Source organism: Panthera leo, chromosome A1 (genome assembly GCF_018350215.1).
Source record: "Panthera leo isolate Ple1 chromosome A1, P.leo_Ple1_pat1.1, whole genome shotgun sequence".
In the NCBI taxonomy this organism is placed as follows: domain Eukaryota; kingdom Metazoa; phylum Chordata; class Mammalia; order Carnivora; family Felidae; genus Panthera; species Panthera leo.
Window position 1 is genome coordinate 73,582,143 of NC_056679.1, and position 16,674 is coordinate 73,598,816.

Here is a 16,674-nt window from a genome sequence, read left to right on the forward strand (position 1 = left end):
AGGCTATGACAAAGTCACTGGACCCAGATTTGTTTTTACTGTATTTGGCAACAAAAAACAGTATAATTTTGTCATCTGAAACTCTGTTTGTTTGTCTAGGATCTGCCTTTGCTACTCTCATAATTGTATCGAGAAGTATGTTATGTGCTAATGTTTAAAGTGTGTGCATTTTATTCTTTCAAAGTTTTTAGTTTAAAAAATCTCAACCAAGAATAGGGTTTGTAAGAGACCAGTTTAAGAACCACTGGTAGAGATGTAGGAGACAAAGTAAGCCCACTGATTGTAGCGAGATCTCAAATCCTCAGGAAATGAGAATGGCAATTCTCAGTCCCTTCAGATCTTCCTGTAGATAATCCTACCAGCAAAGGTGGCCTACAGATAGCCCTGCAGGAAGGAGAGACAAACCCACTTTCAGTGACAGGCTGAACTTCCCTTCAGGCATCATGGATTTAGGCAGTTTCCCCATAACGAATGCCCCGGGTGGCTAAGAAAGGGGTTCAATGCACTGAAATGCAATTCTCTCACTATGCTCCATGACAACCCATGGATAGTCCAATGTGCATTAAGAGAGGCAGAGGGGCACCTGGCTGACTCAGTCAGTGGACCATGTGACTCTTGATCTCGGGGTCATGAGTTCAAGTCCCACGTTGGGAGTAGAGGTTACTTAATTAAAAAAATATAAAAAAAAGAGAAGCAGAGAGTATGAGTGAACCCATTGGTTCATTCAACATTTAGCATGCACCCGCGGTGTTCAATTCTCTACCAGATCTCATGACACAAAAAAGTATAAAGTTGTATTCCTGTCCTGGGGTATCTTACATACACCTACACCAACTTTTGTGTGGATGATACCAGAAGTTCAACTCCCCATAATTTATGGTTTGTGTTAAATCTCGATTTCCAACTTCAGCTTATATACATATCTTTAAATTTCTAAAGAGAAGAGCACAGTTGCATACAACAACCACAATGAAAATAAAAACGCAATAAAAATAACGTATAGCAAGCACTTGATAAGGAATATTTAGCAAGTGTGTAAATGTGTCTTTACTTTTTTTATTTGCCTAGAGTTGATACACAATGTTACATTAGTTTCAGGCGTACAAGATGGTGATGGAACTTCTCTGTAGGTTAGGAGGCTGTGCTCGCCGCAAGTGTCTCTATCATCTTTTACCACACAACGTTATTACAATCTCATTGACTATATTGTACACTACATTGACACACTTATGGGTGCCTTTTATTCCTGTGACTTATTCGTTCCATAACCAGAAGCTGTTATTTCCCACTCCCTTTCACATATTTTTCTATCCACCCCCCTCCTTTCCCTCTGGTGATCATCAGTTTGTGCTCTGTATTTATAGGTCTCACTCTGCCTTTTTTTTCCCTACATTTGTTTTTTAGATGCTACATATAAGTGAAATCACCTGGCATTTGTCTTTCTCAGTTTGACTTATTTCGCTTAACAGGATCCATCCATGTTGTTGCAAATGGCAAGATCTTATTCCTTTGTAAGGCTGGGTGATGTTCCATGATATATTTTGTATAATGATATATAACATCCCATGATATATGTTTTATATATATATATATATATATATATATATATATATATAATATGTGATATATTATATATAATATGTGTTATATATCATATATAATATGTTATATATCACATATTATATATATCACATCTAATATATTATATATATTATATATAATATATATATATATATCACATCTTTCTCATCCATTCATCTGTGTCTTCATCCTGTAAGAGTTGCGTATTATTCCATTTTACAGCTGAGACAACTGGACTCTGGAGAAGTTAAGTAACTCACTTAAGGCCACACAAGTAGTACACAGTAGCTGAAATGTAAGCCTTTGCGGGTGGGCTCTGGGCCGCAGTGATCGGTCTGGTTGTGTGACCTTGGGAAAATTATTTGACCTCCCTGGACCTCAATATCCTCATGTGTTAATTGGGAATACCCATAATACCTGAATCACAGGGTTGTTGTGAAGATTTCATTAGCTGATATATATGAACTTAATTGCTTTGTAAATGCTATTGTTGTTATTATTACTTTTCAAGCTACATTGCTTCTCAAACCTTCCTGTGGATTTTCTGCATAACACGCTTATATTTACAACCTTTTATTTATACTCTTCCCTTAGTGTAATGCCCAATCTCCAGAAATTCCTCACCAGTTTTTTAACCTACCATACCAAATTCACTTTGCTTTTCAGGGTCTTGGTTCCCTTCTTTGGAATGTCAAGTACAATATCGTCTCCCTTAGGAAAGCAATCGTTTGCTTCTTACGTCCTTTGCACTTGTGTATGTGTCACCCATACAGCAGTGGATGTGAACCTTTTATCACCACTGGCTGGATGCAGGGGAGAGGGCTATGCCTTCGACGGGTTAATATTCCCTTGAACCTACCATTGCCCTGCCCGCAAAGCTAGGCTTCCTTAAACAATGATTCACAGATTAATTTTGTAAATCCAGGAGCTCTCCTGGGTGGTCTGTTCCTGCCTATGAAGTAGAGATTAAGGAAAAAGCAACATGGGAAAGAAAGTACTGAAGGGCTTAAAGATGGCCCTAGATGAGTCAACAAGAGAATCAAAGTGAGAAGCGGAGCTCCAATTTTCTGCCTTCAATCTGGGCTGACATTGATTTTGAAAGTGGTGTGTGCATTGGAATGGTCCAGTGATCACATGGGATAGGTAACTGACTTGCAACTCAAGTGTCACTTGCATGCTTTTCTTCTTACACACCAGCATCTCTGCCATGCGTTCCCCTGGGATACAACTGCATTCTTGAAGATTTATTCTTTTGGTTTAAGACACTGTCCTCAAAAAGGGCCAATAAACTGATCAAAGAGAGTTGCTAGATAGGCTAGTCATATTTTTTATATATGGGATAATATTGTACATATGCATGTGTGTGTGTGTGTGAGTGTGTGTCCACATCCTTACTCGAGAAAATATTTATAATGACTTATATGTGACAAAGAAACAGAAACATTAATTGAAAATGAGGCAAAAGAAGACAGAAAAATAAATCAAAATAAAAAATGTTGCTCAAGATCTTTACAACTAGAGAAATACCTTCTGGGTTTTATTTATTATTATTATTTTTTTAATTTTATTTTTCATGTTTATTTATTTTTGAGAGAGAGACAGAGAGAGAGAGAGAGAGAGCGCACGAGCAGGGGAGGGGCAGAGAGAGAGGGAGACACAGAATCTGAAGCAGGCTCTAGGCTCTATGCTGTCAGCACAGAGCCTGACACGGGGCTCAAAATGACGAACGACAGGATCATGACCTGAGCTGAATCTGGGCGCTTGAGCCACTCGGGTGCCCCTCTCCTGGGTTTTATTTTTATTAAAAAAAAGAATACCAAAAAAAAAATATTGTGATGAAATTAGCACCATTCTTGAAAACAAATTCCTATTTGACTTACCACTGTGCTTCTCTGGGCTCTTTGAGTGAACCTGAACACAGACTGAGGAGGCTGCAGCAGGAACAAACTCACTTATGAGCAATTCTGCAGAGAGCTGTTATGGTGTCGGTGAGGCTCCAAGGTCTTGGCTGATCCACTGCTGTTTTCCTAAGGAACCCCTGGAAGAATGGGTAGACCAGATGTCCTGTAGACCAGCTATCCTGTGAGCAATCTTGAAAATAATTTTTTTCCCCCAAATGAATTTGGAAAGCTCATAGGCCACATTTGTAATTTCCATGGGGCCTTGGCAGAAAATGAGGAACCAGCCAAGTTGCCGTGTCTTCCTGGAAGCTGAGGAACATACCAAGGACCCAAACCTCATTAGATAATTATCCTGTATTCATTTGAGATGGCACGATGACTACTCCTAACTAGAATGGAATTCTGTTTAAAGGTTTAATTGAAATTTGCTCTGTTGAGTAGACAAATAGGTGCAAACACCCAAAGATTTTAGCCTGTGTGGCATGGATAAAATAGTTTTAGCCTGAAGATACTTCAGGGCACATACAGGCCACTCCTCCTCGTGGCCCCATGAAATATCTTAATGCTACTCTCCGGAAAAGTTAGCACTAAAGTAGTAAACTGTTATCTTGTTGAATAGGATCATTATTTATAATCTGACTGAATCGGAAACTATCTACCAAGAACTTTATTATTAGAATATCTGATGTTTAATGATTTTTATTTGTAATTAATTAGGTAGCATGATTAGTTATATGTTGCAACTCTTCTGATTGTAAATAATAAAAGCATAATAAATATGTATAAAGTATGAGATGACAGTTTTATTTTCTTTGTAGCAGAGGCAATTTATACACATTCAAAAGTGGTGTCAGATTAAGAATCAAGTTTTAAAAAAAATAATATTACTCTGAGTTCTTCAATTGGAAATTTTAACTGCCTTACAAGAAGGTCTTTTTTCCAATTTGGACTCTCAGCAGGGAGTTAAGGAGAACGCGATGCTCATTTGTCAGTAATCAGGGTCTAGGCTAAACACACAGAGTGTTATCCATTAAAGATTCCCATCTGCAAAGTCCAAAGGCCGAGGAATGGCCAATAAAACACGCAAATAATCTGATATTTGCTTCTGATACATTATATCATATTCAGTCATTCATTGATTCAACATATATTTATGGCATATGTTTTGTAGACAGGAGCTGTTCAATCCAGTGAACATACACTGTGAGCAAAGTAGTAAGAGAGACAGAAAGCATATTTACAGTCAGCCTTTTGCTCAAGTAAACATTGACCTGAACTTCACAGGCTTGGTGTTTGTCGTTTATTCATTGCACAAACATTTATTAAGGGACTGTGCTAAATACCAGAGATATACTAGACAACAAGAAAGACAGATGTCCCGTCAACTGGTGGAAGGAAAATAAAAGATAAGCAGATGTAAATGCACACCCAATGGCAAAGTTATTAAAGTATCAGAAACAGGGTTTTGTAATGGAAATAAAGTGGGGGTGGCTGGGTATGTGAGTCACTGATAAAATAAGGCAATTGGAAACATCCTACCTGAGTGAATGATATTTAAGCTGGTATTTAAGGATGAGAAGTAACATCCAAGTGAACAGCCAGAGGTGAGCATGTCAGGAAAAATGGCAAAGTGTGTGTGAAGCCAGCCTGTCTGGAGAACAGTCAGTAAGAAAAGAGGTTTCAGACATGTTGGGAGACGCTGATGGGAGCTACCAAAATGGTCGACTTTCTTTTTTCACTTCCGATATATCATTCTACCTGAAATATGGAAAATGGGTCAGAGACGGGTCAAACAGAAAATACAGGATAGAGTGAAAAGAAGGGGAGGGGTTCAGTGATCATGACACTGCATTAGTTCAGGGAAGAGAAGACAGGGACCTGGACTAGGTGGGTGGTGTGGATATGCCAAGAAATGCATTCTAGGTATTTGTTAAAGAAGAATGTATAAGATCACCTAAGGATTGCATGTGGGGAATGAGGGAAAGGAAGCCATCAAGTGTGCTGACAAAGTTTTGGCAACCTAGTGAATAGCAGGGTAAGTGCTGAGGTGTAGACGATATCTCAGCCATATGGAGGAGAAATAGATCTGGGGGGTTACAGTAGTGATTGGGGATGATCACAAATGTTTGATTGTCTTTCTTCTAGGCATATTCGAAAGTCACACATGGCCAGGTGACCTGCCTTAATGAATGGGAATGGGAATGTGAGTGTCACTTTTGGGCAGAAGATTGGGAGCCAGTGACATCTTTCAACATTTTTTTTTTCTCAGTTAATGACCAGTTGGATATGAAATTCTCAAAATTTCAGAAGAAATTTAAACTGGAAATATAATTGTGGGAGTCACCAGCATTCAGATGATAGTTGAAACCAAAGGAAAGTTTGAGGTTGCCTTGGCAGAAGATATAAAGAGAGAAGACAGAGATTTAGCTGTACAAATTTCCATATTAACTCTAGGGTAGATTATCTAGAATTTCAAAGGAGCAGTGAAAGAGTTGGAAGAAAATCTAGAGAGGATGGATGTCTTAGACTGCAGGGGCTGCTGTAACAAAGTACCCACGCGCTGACGGCTTAAACAAAATAAAGTTATTTTCTTGTAGATCTGGAAGCTGGGAGTGCAAGATCAAAATGCCAGCCTGGTCACTGTTTTGGTGAGGTCTCTCTTCCTGCTCCCAGATGCTTACCTTACCTTTACATGGCCTTTCCTCTGAGCACATATGGGAAGGGAAAGAGAGAGTAAGCAGGAAGGAGCTCTGGTGTATCTTCTTGGAAGAACACTTATCCTGTTGAATCAGGGCCTCACCATTATAACCTCTTTTAACCTTAGTTATTTCCTTAGAGACACGACGTCCAAACATAGCCATACTAGGGGTTGGGCTTCAACGTACTAATTTAGAGGAACACGTTCAGACCATAATAGATGGTATAGAGAAAGCTTCAAGAGAAAAAGCCTTTCAGGAAGCAGGAAATAGTTAATTGTTTTAGTTGATACTTTTATGTAGCAGAATGAGGAATGCCTATTGGGTTTGGCCACATGTGGGTAATTGATGACTTGGGCGCAATCAGTTTCAGTGGCATGGTAAGGGAAAAAGCCAGGCTGAAATGAGTTGAGTAGTAAGTGGAAACTGTAGATCGTAGACAATGAGTAGGCAACATAGAAACGTGGCCCTTAAGAGGAGCAACAAAATGTGAATGTCTGGAAAAGGACAGACAATGAAAAGTGTTGTTATTATCTGTATTTTATTTAATTGTAGATACTGGAGCTTGCCTGTGAAGAAAAGGGCCCTGTAATGAGAAAGACTGAGAATCCAGGAGAAAGAAGGGGTCATTCCAGGAAAGTCCATGAAAGGTTGAGATGGGTAGATTCTTCACTGGCTAGGAAAAAGGACACTTCCTCTATTTTCATACAAAGAAGGACACAAAGTTTGGGTAAAAAAGCAGGAAACAAGACGATCATATACTGTGTGAGGATTGTCTCAGTGAAGTATTAGGTAAAAAGGTGAGAAGAAACAGGAGGATAGAGCTTGAAGAGTGAGGAAAAGAGATGAGACAGTCTTTCTACGGAGTGAAACAAGATTCCTCATGGATCAATAATGATTGCAGCAGGCTTTTAAATGTAACCTTATAAGCCCACCCCCCCCCCCCCAAAAAAAAAAAGAAAGAGAGGAGTCATTTTACTGATACTATTGAGAAATGAATTTGAACTCTTGGCTGGTGTTGGATCGCCTCTTGTGTGATCTTATCAGCAATTGTCAGCTGTATGAGTGTAGACATGGAGGAGGCACATGGTTATTACATTCATGGCTGTTGGAGGGACAAAGAAAAAACGTAGCGTGTTCATAAGAGATTGAATGTAACGTTGGGCCATCCATTCCAACCTGAAGAAGAAATACTTTAAAGAAGGGAAGAAAGAGGGTAATGAAAGTGGAGAGGTCAATGGATGACAGGTCTTCATGATGAGCTTTTTCATGGGAAGACTTGTACAAGGTATTTGAATGATTGAAGCTGGGAGACAACTACATCTCTGATTCTGAACGCGGAGCAGCTTTAGTATAGGACAGAGATCAAGTGACTCTCAGGTGTAAAACTTGGTTGATTTAGTGGATGAACTAACAGTCTATAATCTTGGGGTGGAAGATGTTTGACTTTTTGAAGATAAAATGGAATAAACCTTGGGTCTACATGCCTATAAAGTTAATAAATTTCCTAAAGAAGAAAATTATATATCAAAGTATTTTTTTTCACTTAAAATATTTTAATAAATATTATAACAAACTCTAACTAGGGTCTATCCATAAAATAGTTGTTGTATATAATGATGGTAATTATTGATCTTTGTTTGAAAGCCTGGTTTCTGTCCAGACCTCCACCACCAAATTCAACAGATTGATTTGTCAAGCAACTATTCCCCCCATGCAACTATTGTAGAATCTACACCTGGCTGAGGTTCTCCTTCAGGGTTGGAGAAACTTATAATAAACTTCAATTTCAATAGGTCTTGGGTGTACACTTTTACATTTTGTTTGACATGGCACCATACTAACCTAGTGAAACATTTGTTGACTGAATACTCAACAAGTCAAACTAGGTGTTGGGAAATTTCCATGTGTGTTTGCAATTTATGTATTTGCTTGCTTGTTTGTTTGTTTGTTTATTTATTTTTGAGAGAGAGAGAGAGAGAGCAAGGGAGGGGCAGAGAGAGAGGGAGACACAGAATCCAAAGCAGGCTCCAGGCTCTGAGCTGTCAGCACGGAGCCCAATTCAGGGCTTGAACTCACGAACTGTGAGATCATGACCTGAGCCGAAGTTGGATGCTGAAGGGACTGAACCCCCCAGGCTCTGTGTTTTGCAATTTAAAATGGATTGTAAGCTAGCCTCATTTCATTATTGGGAAAGAAGGAAGGGGAGTTCATGCCTGAGACGTCAGAGGCAGTTCAAAAAACTCTCAGCTTAAATGGGTTCCCTAGAGAAGTTAAAAAATTCCTCTTTGTCTATCCCCTTTGCTGTCCTTGTTTTTACAAATTCATCCTTGGCAATTTTCGACACTAGCTCCAACTCATCTTAGGTCATCTGGATCAGAGAGCTTGTATACCTGCTGGCATGAGCTGTTTTAGGAATATTCTACTTTGGCCTAGAAGAAATTGCCTGATAGATGATGGATGTGCCACACCCAGGGTAAATGCCACCCTCCCAGACAACATACTTAACAGCAAAGTTAGTGAATATCTATCTTTGGGACTGGTAGGTTTCTTAGAATATACTCCACAAAGTCTCCTTTTATGGCTGGAGAGACACTGAGATTAAGGATGGGATTATAATGTTGGATGGTGCTGTACAAACTTTAAAAATGTTTTGCCTTTGAGAAACCAGGATTTTAGAACAAACATTTGTCTGGATTCAGAACTATGTGCTTTTCATTGTCTCACTCTCTTACTTTAGTAGAAGTAAAAAATGGATGGCCGCTCCTTATCTTTGGTAGTTTTGGGGAGACTCTTAAGTTGTCTGGTGCAAGTGGGAGGCATCTCTTCATGACAGATTTGATTCCATCTCCTGACAAGTGGGATGTGGTTTGTCTTAATGCTTATACTCCTCTTGCTAAGGTGGATGGTACGTGCCAGTACATGGACTCAGCTCTATGACCTTTTAAACTCATATGGTCCATCTACCCCACAGAAGAGCTTCCTTTGTGTAGAACTGAACTACAGAATCACAGCAGTCTGGTCAAACTCTCACAGAAGCTGCTGACGAATGAAGGGAATGCTCTCCTCTCAGAATATAGTATCAGAAATAGACACATGAATTATAATCTATCAATGAACATACTGATACACATATTATGGAAGGGGTACATTGTCATGGGTGTACTAAGAGTGGACACAATTTTGGCCACATTTCTGTAGATGAGATGATGAGTATAACCCAATGTTTCTTACCATTCTTAGAATTCAGGACCTGAGGAAAATGATCATTCACCTCTTGCTTTCAGCCTGGAAATAAGTGGTCCAGTGCTGCCCAACACACATTACTAGATTATGAAGATCGGAATTGCGTCAGTCAGTTGAAGAAAGATGAAGGTGTGAAGGAGATACAGCATACAGACCAACGTTTTCAATATGGTTAAAGGGAATCTCATTTCCAGAAACTAAAGAAGCCGGAGTAAGATAAAACATCGGGGGGGGGGGTGGGGTGAAGCAAGTTCATTTATGTGTAGAAAGTGTCCCCCACCTGAAGTTGTACTCAGAACAACAACAGGAGAAGCAGTAAGAACAAAAAGGAGGTGGGCAAAAGGAATTGACTTAAAGATTCATGAAAGTTGCCCTAACCATGTACTGCATTTTGACCAACTCACCATTTGGAGACTCTAGTTTTCTTAGGATGATCTCTGATTTTCTTCTCAAAGGCAGGAAATTATTAATTTACCCAGTTTCTGTCTTCTTCCTATTTCTCAATGGTTTTACTGATGATTAGGAACTATGGCTTTTCACGGCAACTGAGATGCACCTTCGTTTTTCACTCTGAAAGTCTTCCCTTCTAGATCATGATTATTTCCTGAGTAAAAGATCTGGAAGGGTAAAGAAAATGTGTAGAACATACAGAACGGACCCTATGACAAATATATTTTTGACTTCTGTTTCTGGGACTATGGTAAGGCTAAATGTTCTGAACATACTTTCCATGCTGAATATCTAGAAATATTGGATAAAATACGGAAACATAATTTTAAGTGCATAGTCAAGTTCACTAAGTGTAAGTAAGCAAGTGTATACAGACACACATGTACTAAGGTATATTCCTAGAAGTCAAAAATTAAGACAAAGCTGAAAACAGTGTTAAGCAAGTCTTGAGGCTTTAGCTTCTTGGGTTACTACACAGAAATACAAGACAAGGACTTGACCCTGTGGAACAAGAAATAAGAACTTGAACCCCCCACTTAGTAATGAGCTACATATTTAGGGAAAGGTGGGCTATTAAAAAAATAGAATTGACCTCTGGAAAAAGGGAGGCAACAGGGAAACTTGGTCTGCTTAGTTTTGGTACCAAGTAGAAAATTAATATATTAATAAAAATTCTTTCTCCTTTGGATAATTACCACAATTGCATAGCTTAGGAAACCCCAAACCAAGAATTAACTTAAATGACTTCTAGGTTGGCAATGCTCTGGGACATTCGGTATAGGCAAGCAGGACTCCAGAAGAAAACATCTTTACCCTAGGAGCCCAAGATTTTTACTGCTTAACATCACTCAGGTCCGTGTTTATAATCCTACATTATGCAACACAGGCTCAGAGGAGCATCCATAATCGAAACCAGTAGAAACTATAAACAACAGAATAAGATCAGCAAGAAATTAAGATATTGTAATGTACAGCCATACATAGGATGATTGTTTAAAAATAAACATGTATTTTAAAGAAAATATGGAGTAGAAAATGTGATCCAGGAATGAGATGCTGATAAAAATTCTCAGTAGATTTGCAAACAAACACAAGCAGGACTTTGACAAATAAAACAAATATAACTACTGAAATTAAATACCCAGTGGGTGATTACACTGATTAGAAAGAGCTAAAGAAAGAACTGGTTGGCGGCTCTGAAGGGTCTGCCGAGAATATAGGAGAAAGATATGCAACACGTGAAAGGAAGTCAAAAGACATGAGATTCGAAAGTCTAACACAGATCTGACAGCATTTCCAGGAAGAGAGAATAGGGGAGATTATAGGCATTGTTTGTAAAGTTAGTGGATAAAAGTCATTCATAATGAAAGTCATTAATCCCCAGATTCAGTAGAATCATAGGTAGGAATCAGAAAGATGCCCATGCCTAGATACATCACGGTAAAACTGTGAAGTATCCAAGACAAAGAGGGATTTGAAGGAAGTTGTTAAGGAAAGACACATTACCTGCAAAGGAATGACATGAGAGCGGCCTGCCCAGCACAACAGTAGAAACAATAGCATAGTATTTTCTTCAAAGCGTTGACCAGTATTAGAGATTAAGAAAGTCAGTATAAGCATTCAGTTCACTGGAGAAGCTAAAACATTTCTGAATTTATAAACACCGAATGTCTTAGCTACAAAACATATAAGCTTAAAAAAATAGTGTTATAATGTAAAGTTGGTATGAAAAAATTTACCGCCCCTGGTAAATACTTTACCACAACGCTCTCATTAATTGTGCGATTGACTTCAATATAGTTAAAATGGAGTAATGCCCATATCTAGAATCATCTTTCCAAAAATTAGAGAATGGTCATGTTTCTCAACCACGTGTCAGATATCGACAATAATTTTGTCAGATATTGACAATAATGAAGTACACATGAGGATGATCTAGCAAGACTCAAAAATAATGAAAACTTTATATATCTAAACATATATATGTGTATAGTATTAAATTCTTAAATTATAGAAGAAAGGCAGGACATCAAATAAACTAATATCTGACTTTAGAAAATGAATAATAACTCAACCCAAAGAAAAAAGAAGGGAAGCAAGGCAGGTTTCACAAAGCTTGTTTGATACTCGTGCAAAAGCAGAATGGCTCCAGGACCACCGTTGGTCCTGGTTTGTGTGGGCCAGTCTTCATTTACGCCTGTTGTCCTCACATCGTCATTAATAATGGACTCTTACATTTTCAAAAAGGGGCACGGTGGCTTCACAGGCAGAGTGTGTCACAAGTTTGGATCCAGAAGTCAGAATCCCAAGTGAGGAGCCCCCTCTGACAGAGGGCCCCAGCAGCTGAATCACATTCAGACTTTATCTTCAGAGGGCGTGGAGAAGGTGGTCAACTCAACAGGGCTGGAATTGTCAGTTACCCAGATGCCGGGCGGCTACCCACTGGGAGCATTGGGGGTGGAGGGAGGGGCATTAGGACGGGACTTCCAGCTGTGGTTTCAGAGTCACAGATATAAGCTAACTGAGCCTGATCAACAGTGTCATCGATAACTAGTTTACTAATAGGATTGTCAAGGAGGAGGCCCTTTGCATTACAAATCCTCTATCAGGATTGACATCAGGACAAAATGAGCAAAAAATGACACTTTCTCACATATTCGTTGAAACAGAGCAGGTCCTTAATTAATCATTTTGCTTCGGTTTATTTTTTTCTTCCCTCTCTTCCCTCCCTTCTCTCCAAATTGAGAGCTTGGTGGAACAGTACAGAAAGAATCAATTTCGGGCTTGAATTGAAAAATCTAGAATCAGAGAAAAATATTTTTTCTTAATTAACAATGCATCTTTCAGAGGACATTATCCTAGAGTCTATTATGTCCCCTGTTAGGGAGTTAAGGTAAATGGTAATAAATGTAGTCAGAAGGCATTTTATAACCAAGTTAGAGGTAAAGAAAGTTTAAACGATGATCTTTTATATTATTGAGATACATACACTTTTTTACAAAGGGATGGAAATGGTAGGAAAGAACTTGAACCCATCAAAAGTAGAAAAATAAAATAAACCATATTTTAAAAAATGGAACACAAATTTCTCCCATTAGTGGAGAAAAAGTTGGATGGGGGGAAACCTTTTCGGGGTAATGCTCAGAATAAGGGAGCAGCTCTGGGCAACAAGCTGAATGATGATCTCATCAAATCACTTAGACTAAGAACCAGGAAAAGAATTTCACACTTTGCCTGGCTAAGAAAACAGTTTTATCAAGTGCATGATCTCAAATGTGCTGAGATTCCCTTCTTCCTCTGCATTTTTCACTGTTTTGCTTCAGTGGGTATTTGCTACCTGGAAAAATGAAAGGCATTGTTGATGACAGTTTTTTAAGTGGAGGGAGACCTACGCATGGCACCAATGTGCCGACTGCTGAGTCTGGGAATATGTTGAAAAGTTGAGCTTCTAAGTGGGTTGGTGTCTTTATAAATATGTACTTCTATTCACTTTAATTTCATAATTTTGTTCTTTTTCATTTTGAGTGTTAAAGCCAGAATTCCTGAGAACTATGTTCATAAATGGACACTGGACATTCTAGAAATGCCTTGAAACTGTGTGCAAAATTTGTTATTTGCATGTATGCAATTTTTCCCCCAGGGCAGGGAAAATAATATTTTTCGGATTTTTGAAGTTTTTTTTTTATGACTAAAAAACAGTTTAAACACATTATTGGGGTGTATTGTCTTTTGCTGCACTATGAACTTTGCTGCACTATGAACTCTGCTCGCCTGGGTCAAACCCAGGTCCTTCCTTTCCACCCACAAGAGGAGGTACCGGGAGGTACAAATAGTCACAAAAAGCTAAGAGGAAAGTTCAAGAGAAGGACAATGCTCATCTGGATCAGCAGACCAGGACTTTGCTGGCAAGCAGCCGGGAGCTGGATGCACCCTGTCTGACCTTGACATTCAAAGGAGCTCCTTCTTTATCCCCTGTGGAGACACATTTTTGTGTTGCCAAGTTAAGGGTGGAGTCTTACACCACACCCAGAAGAAACCATCTTAAGGGAAAGAGGTTAGGACTTTTTCCTCTGAAATACTATGACAGCCATGAGAAAGGCAAAATGTGTCACCTTCATTGTGTCTTCCTTCTGGGACTGTCGGGTCGGAATCTTCATGGCCAGTCACTATAGCGGTAGGACTGAAGCTGTGTTTCAGATCCACACTCTCAGCAAACTTGTGTGTTCCTAAGGAATGCTGACTCCCAAAAGGCAAGCAAGAAACTCACCAACCCAAACAAACCAGCACAACACGAAGACAGCTTCCCAATTTTTATACCGACAAAAAATGAGAATAATCACTGAGAAGGCATAAAATAGCAAAAATTCTCTCGAGACTAAAATATGTTTTCTAAGTAATAATCTCTTCTCTAGCCCCTCTGCTCCCTCAACCACAGGAAGACTAAAAAGACCAGATTTGAGGGTTAAGATTTACTATTATTTCTGTCGTGTATTTTATCTCTAAAAATTTAAACCCCAAACTATCATTACTATTTTATATAATCAATACTTATATTAATTGTTTGTTGTCAGGATTTATTTCTGGACTCCAGATTTTATCACATTCATCCTTATGTGAACATCACACAGTCTTTATTGCCATAATTTTGTATTAAGTTTTGAAATCAAGGTGTGTGAGTCTTCCAAACTTATTATTCCTATTTCAAGATTGCTTGGGCTATTGTCAAATTGAATTTTCATATGAATTTTGGAATCAGCTTGCTGATTTATGCAAAAAAAAAAGCAGCTGTTATTTTGATAGGTATTGCATTGAATCTGCAGATCAGTTTGGGGTCTATTACCATCTTAACACCACTAAATTTTCCAATCCATGAATATGGGATGTCTTTCCATGTGTTAAGTTTTGTTTAGTTTTTGGTATACAACTCATGTATCACTTGTTAAATTTACTCCTACATATTTTTATTACTATTGTAAATGGATTTTTTTCTTAATTTTATTTTCAGATTTATTGTTATTGTGTATAAATGCAGTTGATTTTGTGCATTGATTTTGCCTATTGTAACATTGCTGAACTTGTTTTTTAGCTCGAAAAGTGGTTTTGTATACCCAGTAGGGTTTTCTATGTGCAACGTCATGTCATCTGCAAATATAATTTTATTTATTTTTTTCCAAGCTGCATGCTTCATTCTTTTTTCTTATCTGAGCGCCCTGGCTAGTTGGGAAGTTTTAAAGGTATTTTTCTTTCTCCTTATAGCTTTGGTAATTTTTCAGCATGTGTTTACATGTGGGGTGTGTGTGTGTGTGTGTGTGTGTGTGTGTGTGTGTTGAAATTATTCCTCTTTTACGGATTGTGTCATCGGACATTGCAAGGCTTGAACATTTCATTAGCTTTCAGAAATTTTTCTCTTTTTCCTATCTTGAGGTATTCCTTCTCTTTTTGTTCTCTTCTTTGGGAAGAGAACAAATGTTATACATTAAAAAAATCTTTCCCTTATGGTTCATTATTTTTCTTTCATACTCTGTATCCCTTTATCCTATGATCCTTCTTTGACTTCAGTGTTTGACCCTCAGCTCTGTCTGAGTTGCTCTCTGTCCATCTATTAAGTTTGTATTTTGCCCTTTGAATTTTATATTACTGAGAACTCTGAAGTTTTTCTTTTCTTCCACCTTTTTTCGGTAGCTTATGTGTTCTTTGGGATCTCTCTGAGGATATTAATTATAATCATGTTGAAGCTCTCTTCTATTCCTTGTATAATTTTGAGATCTCTTACACATTGAGTTTTTCAATGTTTTGTTTTCCTGTTTTGATCACATTTTAAATGAGAGCCTGGTTTAAACAAAATTAACAATTGCAAGTGTATTTCCTCAGTCTGAACGATAATTACATTTGCCTGGCAGTCAAAGGAGCTTTGAATGACCAACATTTCTTTCTTGTGATTACTCAGGGGATTTGTAGGGCTCATGACCAAGTGGAATTTCCTCATAGTTTGTGCTCTGGAGAGGGTGGTTTCCACCCTGGCAGATGAGGCCCTTCACACATTGGATCTGCCTTTCCATTTAGAGAAGACTTAGGGCCATTGGCATAGGATGATGGTATTGGCTCATCGTCACACCCTTTCATTAACTTCAACTTCATTACATATGACCTACTCCTTGTAGCTCCATCATGCCAGTTTGGGGAATTATTCCAAAGTTTTGCTGGTAAAAATCTTTTTTTTTTTTAAATTATCTCTGTTAACTTCATGGAGTTCTTACATTCTTCAGTTGACTTGAATTTCTCTACAATTTTGTTCCCATTTGCTTTATGCCTTTCAAAAACTATTTACATTTTTGGTCTGCTGGTAGAATATTCTTTGGTTTTTTCAACATGCTCATGAATTTACTTTTCTATTCATTTTTTTTAAAAAAATCAATTTGCTTTTTTTCTGTTGCTGAATGGAATTTTTAGCTGGGGAAGGAAAAAAACAACACTTATTTTTTCAATCATCCATCTTGAATGGGGTGGTAGGGTCATTCCTTTTTAAATAAACATTCTTCCTGTCTGCCACAAAGGCACAGATGTGTGAAAGCACTAACTTGGCAAGTTTGTAATTAATTTTTAACCTAAAACTCATTTCCTACATAATAAATTGAAGGTTTATTTGCAGATGACATTGAAATATGCTCATCAGAATTCCTTAAGTCATGATCTCACTGTCTGCCCAGTCACAGAGCTGAAGGAACAAGTGTCCCATCAAATTCATCAAACACACACACATACACAAAATGTGTGAGTGCAATGGTGAAGCCCTTCTTCAG